Here is a 19,327-nt window from a genome sequence, read left to right on the forward strand (position 1 = left end):
AATCCTCCATTTGCAGCAATGACAGCTTTGCAGATCCTTGTCATTCTAGCTGTCAGTTTGTCCAGATACTCAGGTGACCTTTCACCCCACACTTCCTGTAGCACTTGCCATAGATGTGACTGTCTTGTCGGGCACTTCTCACGCACCTTACAGTCTAGCTGATCCCACAAAAGCTCAATGGGGTTTAGATCCATAACACTCTTTTCCAATTATCTGTTGTCCAATGTCTGTGTTTCTTTGACCACTCTAACATTTTTCTTTGCAATTCTTCCCATAAGGACTCTTCTCTTTACTGTTGTACATGAAACTGGTGTTGAGTGGGTAGAATTAAATGAAGCTGTCCACAGTACTGGTAAACTGGTAATCAGAAGGTCATTGGTTTGAGCCCCACAGCCTCCACCATTGTGTCCTTGAGCAAGGCACTTAACTACAGGTTGCTCCGGGGGGATTGTCCCTGTAAGAAGGGCTCTGTAAGTCGCTTTGGATAAAAGCGTCTGCCAAATGCATAAATATGTGAGGCGTCTATTTCTCAAACTAGAGACTCTGATGTACTTATCCTCTTGTTTAGTTGTACATCTGACCTTCCACATCTCTTTCGGTCCTTGTTAGAGTCAGTTGTCCTTTGTCTTTGAAGACTGTAGTTACACCTTTGTATGAAATCTTCAGGTTTTTTTTTATTTGCTATTTCAAGCATTGAAGCCTTCATTACTCAAAACAATGATTGACTGACAAGTTTCTAGAGAAAGATGTTTCTTTTTTTGCCATTTTTGACCTAATATTGACCTTAAGATATGCCAGTCTATTGCATACTGTGGCAACTCAAAAACAAAGACAATATTAAGCTTCATTTAACCAAATAGCTGTTTGATATAATGGCAAGTGATTTTCTAGTAACAAATTAGCTATTTAGCATGATTACTGATGCATAAGGTGTTGAAGTCATGGCTGCTGGAAATGGGGCCTGTATAGATTTGGTCAAAAATTACTTTTTTCAAATAGTGATGGTGCTGTTTTTTACATCAGTAATGTCCTGACTATACTTTGTGATCAGTTGAATGTCAATTTGGTGAATTCAAGTATTAATTTCCTTCCGAAACAGCAAAATCTGTACATTATTCCAAACTTTGGCCGCCAGTGTATATATAATTTTAATTGTTTTAAAGCATTGTCATAGTCTTTCTTTGCTGTTACCGGATGCCCCCAGACACAGAGACTACAAGAGTGCAAATTGAATGAAATCCCAGATGCAGTTTATTATAAAACTCCAATCCTTATCAATACTTACCAGAAGAATAAGTTGTACACAATACAGGATTTTTTAATTATAAAGAAGACCCAAATACACATGGGATTCTTATTTTGAAATATCTGAGCTTCCAGTTGTGAACACACTGACAGATGATTCGCTGAAACTGTGAATCTGATTCAAACTGCTAACCTGAGCTCCTGAGTTCAAACCCTCAGTTCTTTTCGGGTGATTCATGAAAAAGATCCTGTTCAAAAGAGTCATTTGTTCACGACTCTCTCGCGCTGGGTTTCTTGTCGCATGCAGTTCAGTGAGCTCTTCAGAAACAGAACAGGTGAAAAGTGGCACAAGACTGGTGAGTGCTCTAAAGATGTATTCAATAGCTCACAAGATGATATCTGATGAAACCGCATATGAACGCACACAACCCGACTGTCGCCAGTGGCGGCTAGATTTTAAATTATTAATCTAGATTTTTTTAGTTATTTATAAAAGACTACACAAGGCTTCAGTGAGACTCCACCCGCTTCCCGTAGCACTCCGGCTGGATTTATTGTATTGGCTTGTCTATACGCATCTTTTTTAAGATGTTGCTTCACAAATGTTCTTCATGCAAACAGCACATCCCGACATCAGATGAGCATGAGAGCGGCATTCGTTACCTGGGCCACGGCCATGCCAAAATGGCTCTCATTGAGACAGATTGCCCTCACTGCAAGATCATGAATCTCCAGACGTTATGCTCTAGGATCACCCTCATTTTGGGGGATGATCCAGCTTCCTGCGTTCTCCCAACCGCCTCCTCTGTGTAAAATCCCGAGGGTTCACACAGGGAGGCCCGGCAGAGCGTGAGGTAGAGATGGACGTTTTCGAGGAGGGCTTCGTGCTGGCGTAAGCAATATGCACACGATGAGCTCCGGCCCTCTATTAGAGCGCCTTGCCTCATTTAGTTTGGCAGCTCTGATGATGGGGATGATGCTGTATCCCTTGCAGCATCTGGTGAGTGGACCACAGAGTACTGATCTCAATCCAATAGAGAATTTGTGGGCACAACTGAAAAAGCATGTGCGAGCAAGGAGGCCTACAAACCTGACTCAGTTACACCAGTTCTGTCTGGAGGAATGGGACAAAATTCAAGCAACTTATTGTGAGCAGCTTGTGGAAGGCTACTCAAAACTTTTGAACCAAGTTAAACAATTTAAAGGCAATGTTACAAAATACTAACAAAGTGTATGTAAACTTCTGACCCATTGGGAATGTGATGAAAGAGATAAAAGCTGAAATATATAATTCTCTCTACTATTATTCTGATATTTTACAATATCAGAATAATAAAAAGTAAAGTAGTGATCCTAACTGACCTAAGACATGGAATGTTTTCTACGATTAATTGTTATGAGAAACTGAGTTTAAATGTATTTGGCTAAGGTGTATTTAATATTCTGACTTCAACTGTATGTCAAAGTTTTTTTGTTTTTTTTTGTGCGTAGGAGTGGTTGGGGTTGTCGATTAGCCTATATATCCATGTAAATTATTTAATATTTTTTTCCATATTACACAAAAGCACATGTCAGTTTACAAATGTATAAATAAGACCATTTCCGTTGTCCAGTAAGGTCTAAATCAATAATTTATGGAGTTAAAACTGTGCAAAAAACACGCATCAAATGTGCATGAGCAACACATGCATCAAATCCATATTATACAAGTGCAAACAAAAAATTTGCATGTCAGTTTACAAATGCATAAATTAGAAAAGGTCCTGCACACTGCCATTGCATTTATCTCCTGTTTACATAGAGCAAACTTTACGTACAGAAATTACATCGATAACGCATACAGTAACTAGAAGTTAATTTGCATAGAAAATTTGTCCCTCTTCAAAAAGCAAAATGTAGTCAACTTGACAGCTCAAATAACAAACATTTTGTATGGAAGAATTAATATACACTGATGAGCCAAAACATCATCACCACTAGCCTGTTATGCTGTTGGTCTTCCATATGCCGCCAAAACAGCGTCAACCCACCAAGGCATGGACTCTACAAGACCCCTGAAGGTGTCCTGTGGTATCTGGCTCCAATACATTTGCAGCAGACCCTTCAAGTCCTGTAAGTTGCGAGGTGGAGCTGCCATGGATCGGACATGTTGGTCCAGCAAATCCAACAGATGCTCAATCAGATTGAGATCTGGCGAATTTGGAGTCCAGGGCAACACCATGAACTCAGAAACAATGTGTGCAGTGAAGCAGGGTGCATTATCCTGCTGAAAGAGGCCACTTCCATGAGGGAATACCACTGCCATGAAGGGGTGTAACTGGTCTGCAACAATGTTTAGGTAAGTGGGCCTATTTCTAAAGTCTCTTTTGTGGGCTGCAGCGGAGCAGTAGGAGGGCTGCAGATGGCTCATGGGCCGGACTTTGGACACCCGTGTCATATGCCCACGAAATGAAGTTTCATTACATAGTAACAACATTCAGTTAGTGCAGAGCAAAGTTTGCTCATATCAGAAATATCCACAGATAGATAGTCTATAATATTAATTAATTCATAGAATATGTCTTGGTTACTGTTGTTACCTCCATTCCCTGATGGAGGGAACAAGATGTTGTGTTGATGTCAATGACTAGGGGTTGCTCTTGGGAGCCCCAAACACCTCTGATCTTTGAGAATAGGCCAGTGGGAACTGGTGAGTGAACTTTGCATGCCACTCCCGTGGACATACGGGTATAAAAGGAGCTGGCTCACAACCACTCAGACAGTAACCAAGACGTTCCCTGTTTGTCACTCACTCGACAATGAGTCGATGTAGTTACACTAGTGTCCCTAGTGCGGCCCTCACTTAACCGCACCTCAGGGACAAACTGACTGCCCATAATGGGGACAGGACACACCAGTCGTGGCCTCTTCTCTTCTTTTTTCTCCCAAAAAGTGGAAATCGTTCAGCTGGGGCCATAAGCATCCACATCGAGGAGGGTGTCCTTTCCCAAGGGGAAAGACACCACCAAGACCACACCCTGCCTGAAGTGGAGGTAATTGTTTGGAAATACGTCACATGGACTTACCGACCGGCAGTATCGCATGTGTAGGAAGTCCCCGTGGAAGGTCCTAAAAACCGGCTCAACCCAGAGATTGTAGAATCTAGCAGAGGTATTGGGTGTTGCCCAGCCCACTGCTCTACAGATGTCTGCTAAAGAGGCACCTTTGATCAAGGCCCAGGAGGCTGCCACACTCCTAGTGGAGTGTGCTCTAAGCCCCAAGAGGGGCAGCACGTCCTGGAAATGGTATGCCAAAGTGACAAAAACGACCCAGTGGGCGATCCTCTGTTTGTCCTCTGAAGCAGACAAAGAGCTCAGAGTGCCTAAAGCTCTGCGTGCGATCCAAGTAGATGCGCAAAGCACGCAACGACAAGGCTGGGTCTGCCTCCTCCTGGAGCAGCGCTTGCAGGTTCACCACCTGATCCCTAAACGGGGTTGTGGGAACCTTGGGCGCATAGCCCGGTCGGGACTCAGGATCACGTGAGAGTACGCCGGACCGAACTCCAGGCAGGTGTCACTGACAGAGAACGCCTGCAGGTCCCCCAACCTTCTTGATGGACGTGAGCGCAGTCAGAAGGGCAGTCTTCAATGACAGCACCTTTAGCTCAACTGACTGTCAGTGGAATTCAGCTCTCTGTGAATCAACCGCTCTGCTCCGAAGAAAAATCTGAGTGGTTGCAAGCCAGCTCCTTTTATACCCGTATGTCCGGGGGAGTGACATGCAAATTTAACTTGCCAATTCCCATTGGCCTTATCTCAAAGATCAGAGGTGTTTGGGGCTCCCAAGAGCGACTCCTAGTCCAAAATAAAATACATTTTTGTTGAAGACAGAGGCATGAATCCAACGTCATTCAATAGAAGAGGACAGTGCGCAACTCACAACCATTCTTTTACACCAGTGGTTGAATAGAGAACTGCATGTCCTTTCTTTTTGTTATAGCTTTTTTGTTGAAGGAGATAGGAGACACGAAACCAACAACATTCGATAGACGAGGACATTGCGCAACTTTCACAACCTTCTTTTTGTAATAGCTTTTTTTTTGAAAAACATAGAGGCATGAAACCACTGTCATGTCCCGTCCCATTCTGAGTCTGAAAGTGAGTAGGAATAAGAGGATGAGAGTGACCCTCAGTCAGCCCCTGTCCATCTACAACAAGCTCATCGGCAGTCTGCAGGAGGAAGAATATAGAAACCATAGACACCATACAGAAAATCTTCTGGACTGCACTAACTTTGAGAGAAATCGTGTTTTTGGTGAGAGATGAACCAAACTCATTTACATACACAAAAATGTTGTAGCTCCATCAGACCCACAAACATTGGGTGAATAATCAAAATCTGAAGACCACACAAGCGTTTATTATCCTCATATATTTCAGATTATGTGATTGTATTGCATGGCTAAACCATAAATGAGTGGTGGTGGCGTAGTGGGCTAAAGCAGTTATCTGGTAATCAGAAGGTTGTAGATTCAAACCCCACAGCCACCACCATTGTGTCCTTGAGCAAGGCACTTAACTCCAGGTTGCTCTGGGGGGATTGTCCCTGTAATAAGTGAACTGTAAGTCGCTTTGGATAAAAGCGTCTGCCAAATGCATAAATGTAAATGTAAATGTAAATGAATGACAGCTTGTGTATTTCCTGCGTGTCATATTAATTGCAAAAAGTATAGAATCATCTACAGAAATTAACACTTATTTATTTCTATATGCCTATACAATCTTTAAATGTGCTGAAGTTATTACCACAGATCACACACAATCCACTTTATTCTCTTAAATTTGAGGATGTCTTATTTCGTCATGTTGACACAGAAGGAGTGGTACTATCGTTCGCAGTTACTGCACTGAATCTGGTGGGGGGAAATTGTAACAATTAAACTTTGTATACTTTTATATTATAACTATATTGTTATGTTGTTATTTGTAACATGAGGTTAACGGCATCAAGTAGTCAGCAGGGCTTGACCTAAACCTGTAGGTACTTAGTAGGGAGTTAAATATATTGCCGTATGATCATGTCATTGTCTTTAACTGATTTTTATGTGAAATATTTAATTTATAGGGAGCAAGGGTAGCTTGTGTTTTTGCTACTATAGTGGAATACAGACAGGCTTTCACAGCACAGGGGTCTCCCTCTGTTTAACAGTCTACCACTGTTAACACAAACCTACATAGTGTATTATCAGCTGTCATAACGCCACTTTCACAAAACATGTTCACTCTTCAAAAAAGTGTTTCACTCATTATTGTATGGGTCTTTCATACACAGTACGGTCTATACAATATTGTTTTTAATTCATACCTGGGCAACAGTTAAGTATAATATACACAGATACATACTACAATCCTGTGTAAAGTTATGTATAAATATTTTTAACCAGAATTTGGCACGTAGTACATGCACTTTGGCACTGTCTTGTTTGAATGACATGTTGCTAGCTGCCTAATCTTTTGGATACAGCATGTCCCCTGACACACTAGCATCTGTACCAGACAATAAAGTTTGTTGGTGATCTGAGGTATGCTATAGGCAGTTGCTGACCAGTCCGTGGCATATTGTATGTTGAATAACTACATAATTACTAGTTTATTTATGGTCACACCAATTATGGTCAGAAAGAAGGTTCTACACAATAAATCATGTGTTTGTCATTACCATTTAACCCATGTTGCAACACTTGTATGTAATGAAAACGCTACAGGAGCAGTCCTTACTGAAACTATACTTTTTTTGTTGAGATGGTTGTGTTACTGAACACATTGCTAATTGATTGCAATAGTAGTTTATTTGTATTACATTTTACAATAACTTTGTGTTGTAACTCAGTAGTTGTCTATTATCGATGTCGAAGATTCAGTGTAGCCAAAGAATAATGCTTGATTTCTATGTTATAACTTGTTACTTACACAGGCATTACTGTTCTTTAACTTCAGTATTTGTATACAGGTTTACTTTAAACCACTAGTACAGCATATATGTTTTAATGACTTTACAGCTACTTTAAACTTTACTAATATTAAACACATTTGGGTTGTAATAGTTACACCATTACTAACTGTTCCTACATCATATTTTCCCAAAATTGTAACATGAAGTTTAAATAATGACCACACAGGAAATCAATGAATAACAGAATAGACAGTTTGAGCTAATTTCTTAGAACAGGACACAAACCCATGAGTTTAGTCCAACACATCCAGCAGGACATTCTTGAATACAAATGGAGCAATGAGCTTTAGGGTTGAATACTGTAAGTAGTTGATTTGTCACAGTCAGTTGTGTATTGCTGTTTCATCGTCACAAATATTGGAATAATAAATATATATATAGAGAGAGAGAGAGAGAGAGAGTAATATGAAAACATTAGGTGTTGTGTGTGTCTGTTTATAAGTTTCAGTTTCTGATGATTGAGGTTTGAAGAGTTTTGACCCATCTGAACATTCTATCAATGTAAGTCTATGGGATTTTTTTCTGAATTTTGAATTTCCAATACCCAAAAAGTCCTATCAGTTAGAAAACATGTAGCAACTCAAGTCAGAACAGGCTGAAGGTCTGTGCCAAGTTTGAAGGATGTATCTTGAAGGCTCTAGGAGGAGATGCATTCAGGAATTTGAGTCTCTGAATAAGTAGTAGTAGTAGAAAAAGAAGCACGATAATAATAATAATAATAATAATAATAATAATAATAACAAGCTTAAATTAGAAAACAGTATGGTGGCTTTGTCAAGCCAACATAATAATGAACATAAAACATCACGACTATGGCCATCTTGGCCTCTGCAACAAGACATTGAGGGGGGCCGGGCTTTAAATGCCTACATATGCAATAACAGTACTTACACTGTACACATTCACTATGCAGGATCACCTTGATTTTGTACTTAAAATGCACAACTGACACTTCTAAGATCATTAGAGCCATCTGCTTATGCAGCTCTGACAAGAGCCGCTTACACGAGTGAAATGTGATTACAGATGGTGTCAGGGTCCTTAGCCATCTGTTGGATTATCAATGTTAATAACATCAAATATATTCACAAAATACACTCACCTAAAGGATTATTAGGAACACCATACTAATACTGTGTTTGACCCCTTTCGCCTTCAGAACTGCCTTAATTCAACGTGGCATTGATTCAACAAGGTGCTGAAAGCAGTCTTTAGAAATGTTGGCCCATATTGATAGGATAGCATCTTGCAGTTGATGGAGATTTGTGGGATGCACATCCAGGGCACGAAGCTCCCGTTCCACCACATCCCAAAGATGCTCTATTGGGTTGAGATCTGGTGACTGTGGGGGCCATTTTAGTACAGTGAACTCATTGTCATGTTCAAGAAACCAATTTGAAATGATTCGAGCTTTGTGACATGGTGCATTATCCTGCTGGAAGTAGCCATCAGAGGATGGGTACATGGTGGCCATAAAGGGATGGACATGGTCAGAAACAATGCTCAGGTAGGCCGTGGCATTTAAACAATGCCCAATTGGCACTAAGGGGCCTAAAGTGTGCCAAGAAAACATCCCCCACACCATTACACCACCACCACCACCAGCCTGCACAGTGGAAACAAGGCATGATGGATCCATGTTCTCATTCTGTTTAAGCCAAATTCTGACTCTACCATCTGAATGTCTCAACAGAAATCGAGACCAGGCAACATTTTTCCAGTCTTCAACTGTCCAATTTTGGTGAGCTCTTGCAAATTGTAGCCTCTTTTTCCTATTTGTAGTGGAGATGAGTGGTACCCGGTGGGGTCTTCTGCTGTTGTAGCCCATCCGCCTCAAGGTTGTGTGTGTTGTGGCTTCACAAATGCTTTGCTGCATACCTCGGTTGTAACGAGTGGTTATTTCAGGCAAAGTTGCTCTTCTATCAGCTTGAATCAGTCGGCCCATTCTCCTCTGACCTCTAGCATCAACAAGGCATTTTCAGCCCACAGGACTGCCGCATACTGGATGTTTTTCCCTTTTCACACCATTCTTTGTAAACCCTAGAAATGGTTGTGCGTGAAAATCCCAGTAACTGAGCAGACTGTGAAATACTCAGACCGGCCCGTCTGGCACCAACAACCATGCCACGCTCAAAATTGCTTAAATCACCTCTCTTTCCCATTCTGACATTTAGTTTGGAGTTCAGGAGATTGTCTTGACCAGGACCACACCCCTAAATGCATTGAAGCAACTGCCATGTGATTGGTTGATTAGATAATTGCATTAATGAGAAATTGAACAGGTGTTCCTACACTCACCTAATCATTTAGGTGAGTGTACATATCCATATAAATAAGTGAGAAATGTAAATGACTACACCAATGATGTTGTGCAAAAAAAGAGTGTTGGGCCAAGGTTTTATTAAATGTTATAGAACCTGCATGACATTAACCCCACAGCTGTAAGCATCTTGCTTTTTGCTGTGATTCAAGACACTGTGTGTCCATTTCACATCCACCCATCTGTCTTTCTGTGACGTGTGTGACACATTCTGAAGTATTGTCTACAGGTGTGTAAGAATTGCACATAATAGAATTTACAACAAATTGCCATTTATCAAAATTATGACCAAAGTTACATAAAACATCAATTATGGTCTGATGTCAATGAACAATTAAAGAGAGTTTTTAACTGTCCCTGTCGTGTTAGTGTCAACTAATTAATCGTGTTTCTTGTTACTTTAACATAAAAAAATATAAATTTTCAAGCTTCAGCAAAATGTAACAAAAACAAACTGGTAACACTTTAGAATACTGTATCTTACTTAATGCATATCTAAAATGAATTACTGCAAAACTAATAGGTAATCCTTCATTAACACTTAAGTCACTACTATTAACTACTAAGAAAGATGTGTTAACTAATAAGTATGTAATAGCATTTTATAGTTGTGTTAAGTAACAATTAGCTAATCAATAACTATTGAATACAGTCATGCCTCCAGATTAACTACTTATAATTATCTACTAATTCAGCTTCAGGAGAAATAACTATTGACTAACTACTAATGAACAGTTGATTAATTACAATTACAATAATATCATAACAATTAGACATTACAATATTCAGGTTGTGTCCCTTTCTTCTTCCTTCTAATGTTATTATTACTATGGAAATGCAATACGCATTTCGTGGAATTACTACACTCCCAAAATGAGTCATTACAGCGAATTTAGTAGTTTTGGCCTGTATGGTCAATTGCTTTGTGAGTGTGGTCTGTAACCAGAAATCAACAACGGAATGGAACCCCATCCCCACTATAAGTGACTAGCCAACAGGTTTATGGTTTATATACAGTATAGTGTGTGTGTGTCTCTTGTTTTCCTAAGCACATATCACATTACATTTGGGTAAATTATTCCTGTATGTAAGGCAATGACTAAGGGGAAGGGAACATACAGGGAACCCCTGAGTAATTAATAAAGAATTACCACATAATTATGAGGGAATTACTTACAACCTGAAACAGTATTCTAAAGTGAAAATACTGGGAACCCCATTAATGAAGGATTATCTGGTAATTCTGTATTAAATAATCATGGGTTCCCTGTATTTTCAGGCAGGGAACAGCCGCTCCAACCCCGGGCGAACCGGAGTGAAACCATCGACCCTCAGCGGGCAGAACGAGCCTCCGCTTTACTGGCAGCAAATGGGGACACTCCTCTGGCCCTGGCAGCGGCTCTACCGCTCCAGGCAGTCGGAGAGTTTCTTCCCTCCTCCCCTCGCGGACAGCAGTCTCCCTCGACCCCTCCCCTCTGGGGACGGCAGGGCACTCCTCCGCCCCCGGCAGTGGCTCCCTCGCTCCAGGCGGTCGGGTTATCCAGTCCCCACTTGCTCCGTGGACGACGGCCGGTCGGGCTACTCCGTCACCCGGCAGAGGCGCTCCCCAGGGTGGACGGCAGTGTCGAGGACTCTGCGACGGGCATCCCTCCTCCTTCCCGGGTTTCGGCACCAATGTAACACAGTTAATGATGGGCAAGGAGGAGGCGAGAACCGGCTTGTCAACATAAATAATATTTAATGAAAACTTAAACCAAAAGCACATACATAAACACACATGACGGACATGCCCGTAATTCTCTCTCTCTCGAACCATCGTCACCGGCCGCCTTTATTCCTCGCACGCCTTATCAGGCCGATTGGGGACCGGGCGCGCGATATTCCGACCCGGCCCAGCCCCCCTCCACTCCACAAACACATTAATTGTAATTCTGCTACTGGCCTTTTCTTGTTCATTGTATTTCAATTTCAAAGGATTGCCTTTCGTAAACTGTGATTTGGAAATGCAGACCTCTCCCCAAACACAACACTGGCATAGTTGTTGAATAAAAATATATATTTTCCCATAACCTTTGGCATTCAGCAGTGATTGGAAGTAGCACTTCTAACTTCTGATAGTCTGAAATCATCTGGGAATATGTCATTTATGCCCTTTAAATTAAAATACATGTCAAAAATATCATTACTCATCACACTATCAGTAGTGGCAAAGGGGGTCTATTGAAACTAAGCAGACTAATGACTGTTTAACATTATGTCATATGTAAACGTGTATAAATAAATGCTAATCATCAACCATATGTTGTTTTTGTAATTAGTAAAACCTGAGTGTCCTTTTACAGAACACTCAATGGCAGTACAATTGTGAAAACCAACACATGCAAATACTGCTGTCTAGATTACTATGTAGTATTTACAGTGATGGGTCCTTTAACTCATAACTTATCAAAGAGGATGACTTACATATGTATAAATCCCTGTTTGCTAAACAAATGTAGACATATGATTACCTCTCCAAAGCGCCTCTATGTTTTTCAACAAAATAGCTATTACAAAAAGAGTGGTAATTTTGGACAAGCAGTTCCCTATTCAACCATTAGGGGTAAAACAAAAGGTTGTGAAAGTTGCACACCATACAACTCCTATGAATGACATTGGTTTTGTGCCTCTATGTTCTACAACAACAAAAGTGATTATGAAAAAGAATGTTAATTTTGGGCGTGCAGTTCCCTATTCAACCACTAGGTGTAACACAACTGGATGTGAAAGTTGCGCACTGTCCTACTCTATTGAATGATGATGGTTTTGTGCCTCTATGTCCTTAAACAAAAAAGCTATTACAAAATAATGTACATGCAGTTCACACACCAAGCTATTACAAAAAAAGAAAAAGAAAACAAGGGGAAACTTGCACTTTCTCTTAAAGGAATAGTTCACCCAAATATGAAAATTTGCTGATTATTTACTCACCCTCAGGCCATCTTTCCTTCATAAAAACAGAATTTAAGATTTTTAGGACTAGAGTCTTGTGGATTATTTTGATGCACCCTAAATATGCATTTTGATCCATCAAAAAAATGGAGTACATTCACTTGCATTGTTTAAAGGAGGAGACCTGAAATGAAATCCTAAAAATCTTACATTTTGCATTTTTTTTTTGATGAAGAAAGAAACTCTGATACATCTTGGATGGCCTGAGGGTAAGTAAATAATCAGCACATTTTCATTTTTGGGTGAACTATTCCTTTTTACTTCGCTGTATTAGTGGAGGTCATAACGGAGCATGTCTGATGTTGAGCAGCTAAAGGGAAGTCGTGACTCGGGCGGCTGCTCCCGGGTCCTAGTGCCTGCCTAGTTAACCTCTTGTCTGTGCAACTTGTATAAAGATGCGACTTATCTGTGTATTTGTTTCTCTTAACAATTCGATTTTTACCAGATGCGACTTTATTTTCAGAAAATACAATAGTTTTAATGGCACATAAATAGTTTTTATTTCCGGCCGATTTTTTAATTTTTTATTTATTTAATTAAGTATATTCACAAGTTTAGTTTGATGCCATTTGGATTAATTAAATAAGAATCCTCCATGTTGTCTTTGCAACATCGGACAGATGTAGGAATTATTTATGTAACCTCTGTGTTGCACGTTATTGAAGTGCCGTCAATTTTCAGATTTACACTACACACCATGAACAAAAAAGTTAACTGTCATTGGTTGTCGATCAGATGCCCCCTTTTGTCTATATTAGGGGTATAACGGTTCTAATTTCTCACGGTTCGGTTTGTATCACAGTTTTAGGGTCACGGTTTCTGTATGGTATTTATGTTCACCATAGGTGCAAAATCCAAAGTAAAAATATTCTATTTGGTAACAGAAGAGATTTGCCCTCACCACAAATCATCATGGTTTTACTACAGTAACCATAGTTTAACCATGGTATTTGTAGTAAAATCATAGTAACCACAAAATGAACACGGTTACTTTTAATTAGTGACCTAAACTATAAAAATGTTTTCTCTAATAACTAACTGAACATTTAACTTGTACCTGCATTTATGCTACATGCATCAATATAAAGTGCAGTTCATTCTCAACTCAACATATATTCAACATTCAGAAGATGTACATCACTATAGAAGGAATAACCTTGCTCTAAAAGTCTATGTTAGAAGCATATGCAGAAATCCCACATCTTCATCAATGCAGTAAAGTTGTGTTCACACCGCCAGATACTTTATCGCTGCATAGGTTGCTATTGGTGTGTATGGAGAGTCTAAACAGCACTGTTTCTTTACAATTAATATTATTATGAAAATATTAGTAAGGTATGGTACGTTTATTCACTATATCTGATCATTTATATGGTTTAATTTGCTGTCATACATGTAACACATTTTCAAAACAAATTATTTAATAGTTCATTTTTCAGGCTATTTGATCATTTAAACCTATTTGGAATCCCCGCGATCTCAGATACACCTTTCCACGCATCATTTTTCTTAAATATGTCCCTGTACGTGGGCAGAGACATATCATATAACACTGGATAAATTGCTAACAGCAAGTATTAGCCTTTCTTCCAGTCACTGCAGGAGCTGAGCGAGAGAAGAATCACATGAGCTCTAGCATCTTCTCTCATATTGGTTGTCGCTCCCGAAAGTGTCTCTGCATTTGCATAAAGTTAAACATTTATCAAACTGGACAGGCCCACATCCGGTCGCCATCGCTTGTGTCGCCGGAAGTCGCCAGCTCTGATTGAAAATGAATGAGATGAGATTGTTTTTTCGCTGCATGTCGCTGGCAGTGAGTCATATTCTAAACGACCACCAACTCGATCCCTAGAAACCTCAAAGTGAGACCCGCTTCTTAACCAGTTATTATGGCTGATTCCTAAAAAAAAAAAATTGTGGTGGCGTAGTGGGCTAAAGCACATAACTAGTAATCAGAAGGTTGCTGGTTTGATCCCCACAGCCACCACCATTGCGTCCTTGAGCAAGGCATTTAACTCCAGGTTGCTCCGGGGGGGATTGTCCCTGTAATAAGTGCACTGTAAGTCGCTTTGAATAAAACCATCTGCCAAGTGCATAAATGTAGTTAATTTAGTTTATTGCAGGTGATATGGCTTCTTTTCAAACTTGCGTGAGATGTTTGACACTCCTGAGGATGTCCTGAGGATGAGTTACTTGTACCATCAGTACACGGTCAATGATGTTCCTGTAGGAACAGAGAAAACCAAGAACATGATTGAGATGGTATGTATCATACAGTATGGTCAGCTGGAAAGTTCAGGGTTACCACATTCTTTGAAAATAATTGAATTGTGGACAAATTCAAGGGCTGAAAAGTCTGTCAAAATAGACACGTCCTCTAAAGTGCTTTTGTCAATCACAACAGTTTGCAACTACACTTCAGTTGCATTTTACACGGTACACAGTTAAGAGCAAAACTTTGAACATATACCTTTTTCTGTGCATTATGTTCAAGCATACAGTCTCTGAATAGTTATGAGAGACAACAAATACAGTGTCTGTCTCTGAGAAAAGCATGAATTAAATTGTGCAATTCAAGTATGCACTTCAGTTATATAATTGACATGTAAGTATGCACTTGAACTGAACATCCAAGTGCATGATTGTAGTTGTAGTCTAATCTAATTGTTAGTGACCAAATTGCAATTTTTTTTTGGCTTCATGAACAGAAAACCAAATGATTTATTCATTTTAAAAAGTTTTTCTTTTATTATTATTATGTTTAAGGTGATAAAAGAGGCTCAGTTGAGGACGAACTACACAGCAGAGGAAAAATACATAGTGAAGAAATCATCTTATTGTAATAATGTGGTGTAACTTTGGCTCTGCGACCCTCTCAGTTCCTCACCATGACCATAGATGGAGATTAGAGACAACAGCTGGAGGAGCAACTGAGGGTGAGACAGCCACCTATCCCACCGTCACATTAAACTAACAGAAATATTTGGGGAGCTACCACTGCATCATAACTTTAACATGCTAAATGTGTTAATAAAATACAAAAGAGGAAAAGTGACACTAAATATTAGATTTAATTCACTAACAAATGCAGACAAGTTGCATTCTTATGTAAGCAGAGAAGTGAAACAGGTGCATACGTACTCAAATTTGTTCTTACCTTCATGAATCGTGATGAACGGTTGTCAGCACTCTCAGAGCAGTTGTGAAAGCAAAGTGCTGCAGATTAGCACATTAGTGTAATTCCAAACATTTGTAATGTTTTTATATAAATCTATTTAATTAGATTTTAAATTTCATGCATTTGGTTTAAATGATGATTCCTTTGATTAAAAACAATCTCTTTCTATTTTAGAGCAAATACATAATTATCAAGATATCTATCGAATATCGTCAATAGGCTTAAAATATAGAGATATCATTTTGTAGCCATATCGTCCCGCTCTTTCTGTGCTAGGTTAACTAATCACCAGGCCTAGCTAGGGATGGGAATCGTAAAGAATTTAATGATTCTGGTTCAGATTCCTCCTCACAATTCCAGTTCCTTTATGGTTCCAGTAAAGATTCCAGTAATTCTTTTAATATGTTTTTTAAGAATCATTTGGAAATGAGAAATGCATTTCTTATTGTATTTATTACACTCTGTCACAGACCAGATTAATCAGAAATAAATGTAATAAGATTTTTGGAAAAGGTGTGTTTGCACGTCTTAAAGGGATCATGACATGCTTTTTTACAATTATTTTAATGTTCTTTGAGGTTCACTAGTAATTAGTCAAATGTTTGCACAAAAAACAGTAATATATTTGTAAAACATAAAAAATTGTTCACCCTCATTCTGACCCTCTGTAAGAAAAGTCTTGACAGTAATTGCCCAATTTTATGATTGGCTCTTGACTGACCTTCTCTCTTTACTTGCAATCTCAATGCTCACCGCTAGTGGGCGGGGCTACAGACGTGATAAGGTAAAGTAGGCATTGATGTGTTGCTGTGGAGGCGGTCAGATGCAAATGTCTATCACAGCGTGACATCACAATGTGGAGGAAGTAGAGAACGAGATGTTTTGTCAGCTTGTTTTCAACAAAAGTTTTGAGTTCTGAAACTTTCAGTATGTTTTTATAGCACAGTGACCTCTTAAATGACAAAAGATCAAGGAAAATTGCATTCCTTATGTCATGACCCCTTTAAAAGTTTTTAAAAATTTATTAAAATTTGCAAATAGGCTTTTCCCCCGCCTCTTTAGATCTGGGGATAAGTGGAGGGGAAAACAAAAACAAAAAGAGGAGAGGGAAAGGGCAAGTCGGAGTGACAGTGAGAGAGATAGAGGAGAGAGAGAGAAAAATCTTGCTCGCCGGATCCCAGACACACCGTCGCCTGGTCATCAATCACTCCTCCACCCTCTGGAGGAGGACAGCCGCTCCTCCCCGGGCGGACTGGAGCAAGTCCTCCGACCCCTAGCGGATGGAATGCCCCTCCACTCCTTTGGGTGAATGGCAGTGGCGAGGACTCCACGACAGCACATCCCTCCTCCTACCTGGGTTTCGGCACCAATGTAACAAGTTTAAAATGGGCAAGTAGGTGGCGGGAACCAGCTGAGCTGTCAACATAATATTTAATGAATCAAAAAGGCACCCAACACAAACGCACACACGGTAGGCTTAGGCTTAGCACATTGCAAATTTTTTATGCTTTGGCAGTCCGTGATGTTTGAGTGCGTTTTGTATGTTTGGTTCAAAATTTGAGTCCAATAGACTGATGAATCATGATTTTCTACACTCAAAACTTTCACAAATGTTTAAAATATGTGCAAATAAAATGTTTGTAAATGAGACCTAATAAATGTGTGATGAGCTGATGTTTGACCTCTTGTTCACAGGCAGCTGAGAGGCAGGTGCAGATCATCGATGACCAGATGAAGGCCATTCATGAGCAACAAGCTAAACTGGATCGCTGTGATGATGAGCTTTGCACCAAGAAGAAGCAACTGTCTGATCTGAAGGTCAAGAAGAGACAACTGGAGCAGAATATCAGTACAAAACAAGACAGGTACTTTTCCATAACACCACTTTGCCCTTTTCCATCATCCTCCTCTGTTCAAATTATTAGTGGTTTTGCTAAGGCTAACATCACTATTACTATTGCTTATATTTAGAGTTAGAGATTTGTACAAACACCAAAACACATTAGCAACTACACAGCAATGCCCTTTCAAACACCCACAACACTTTTGCACAAGCAAGCACTTCTCGCATTTTCTTCAGAAAATGTTCAAATCTGATGTGACGCCATGCAGGGTTTGGAAGTGTGAACGGCAAGCTCTGCGCACTTTGCTAGTTTTAACACTTTTAATTATATAAACCGTGAGATTTGATACACTCTGTTCCGTAACTGTTCTAGGAGGACAATATGGCAAAGATTTCAAAATCCTTGTGCTCTGGAGACATTAAAAGACATTTACTTGCTCAAGCTGACACCCTTCATGAGGCCTCAAGCCAGGGAGCCGATTTGGATGGAGAAGTGAGGGAAATTTGGCAAGAATTGTTGAGCATGTCAGCAATGCTGATGAAGGTCATTGCTGACTTGGAAGATCTTGCTGTAATATGTCGATCAATCACTGTTATGGTGACAAAATTCACTGAGGTGGTCATAAGAGTAGGGGAAGTCGAGAAACGGATCGATTATCTGGAGTCATCGGAGAGGGACCTAGCTGCTAAACCACTAGCTACCAAGGTGGATTTGGAGAGCATCTGAGAGAAATTGGAGGACTTGAAGAAACGTAACCAGTGGAATAACGTCCGAATAGTCTGAATTCCTGAAGCCGAAGAGGGTCAGGATATGTTGAAATTCCTGGACGGGCTTTTTCAGAATCTGCTTGAGATAACAGGCCATAAGCTGGGAATTCATGGAGCTCACAGGGCTCCGGCTCAGCGATCCGCTGAGGGAGACAGGCTGCGATCAATTCTAGCCAAATTTCTGAGATCATCCTATAAAGAGCCCGTGTTGTGTGAGGCAAGGAGTAAAGGAAGACTTTTTTGGAAGAACCACAGCATTTTCTTGTTCCCAGACTTTGCATTACATTTACGCATTTGGCAGACGTTTTTATCCAAAGCGACTTACAGAGCACTTATTACAGGGACAATCCCCCTGGAGCAACCTGGAGCAAAGTGCCTTGCTCAAGGACGCAATGGTAGTGGCTGTGGGGCTCAAACCAGCATCCTTCTGATTATCAGATTACCAGTTATGTGCTTAGACCACTACACCACCACCACTCCAAGTCCCTTTGCGAATTCGACAAGAAAGAAATGTGATCGATTCAAGGAATGAAAGAAACTCTTACATCAATGGAAGATCGCTTTTTCACTGATGTTCCCAGCTAAATAAAGAATAGATGCTAAAGATGGCCGCAAAAAATTAACATGTTCCCAGCAATCTATGTCCTTCATAATGTCAATGGAGTAAGTTATTTTGTCGTACTCACATTGTAGCCAAATGGACTGACTGACTGAACATTCACTTGACTGTTTGAGGAACTGAGCACCTTTTTGTTTCTTTTTGTGCTGGTTCTGCCTAGCGGCTGGAGTTTGTTTTGTGAAATAACACTCTTTCGGGACTGTTGATTGGAGGAATCTGCACATTCTTTGTGCTTACACCTTCTATTGGCTGGAGTTTGTTTTGTGGAGTATTACTTGCAAGACAGTGGAGTGATTACGTCATTTGTAACATGTAACAGCCGAATGTGCTGGCTCACTGAACATTCATTTGACTGTCCAAGAAAACTGGGCA

This window comes from Xyrauchen texanus, chromosome 44, assembly GCF_025860055.1.
Source record: "Xyrauchen texanus isolate HMW12.3.18 chromosome 44, RBS_HiC_50CHRs, whole genome shotgun sequence".
Classification (NCBI taxonomy): Eukaryota; Metazoa; Chordata; class Actinopteri; order Cypriniformes; family Catostomidae; genus Xyrauchen; species Xyrauchen texanus.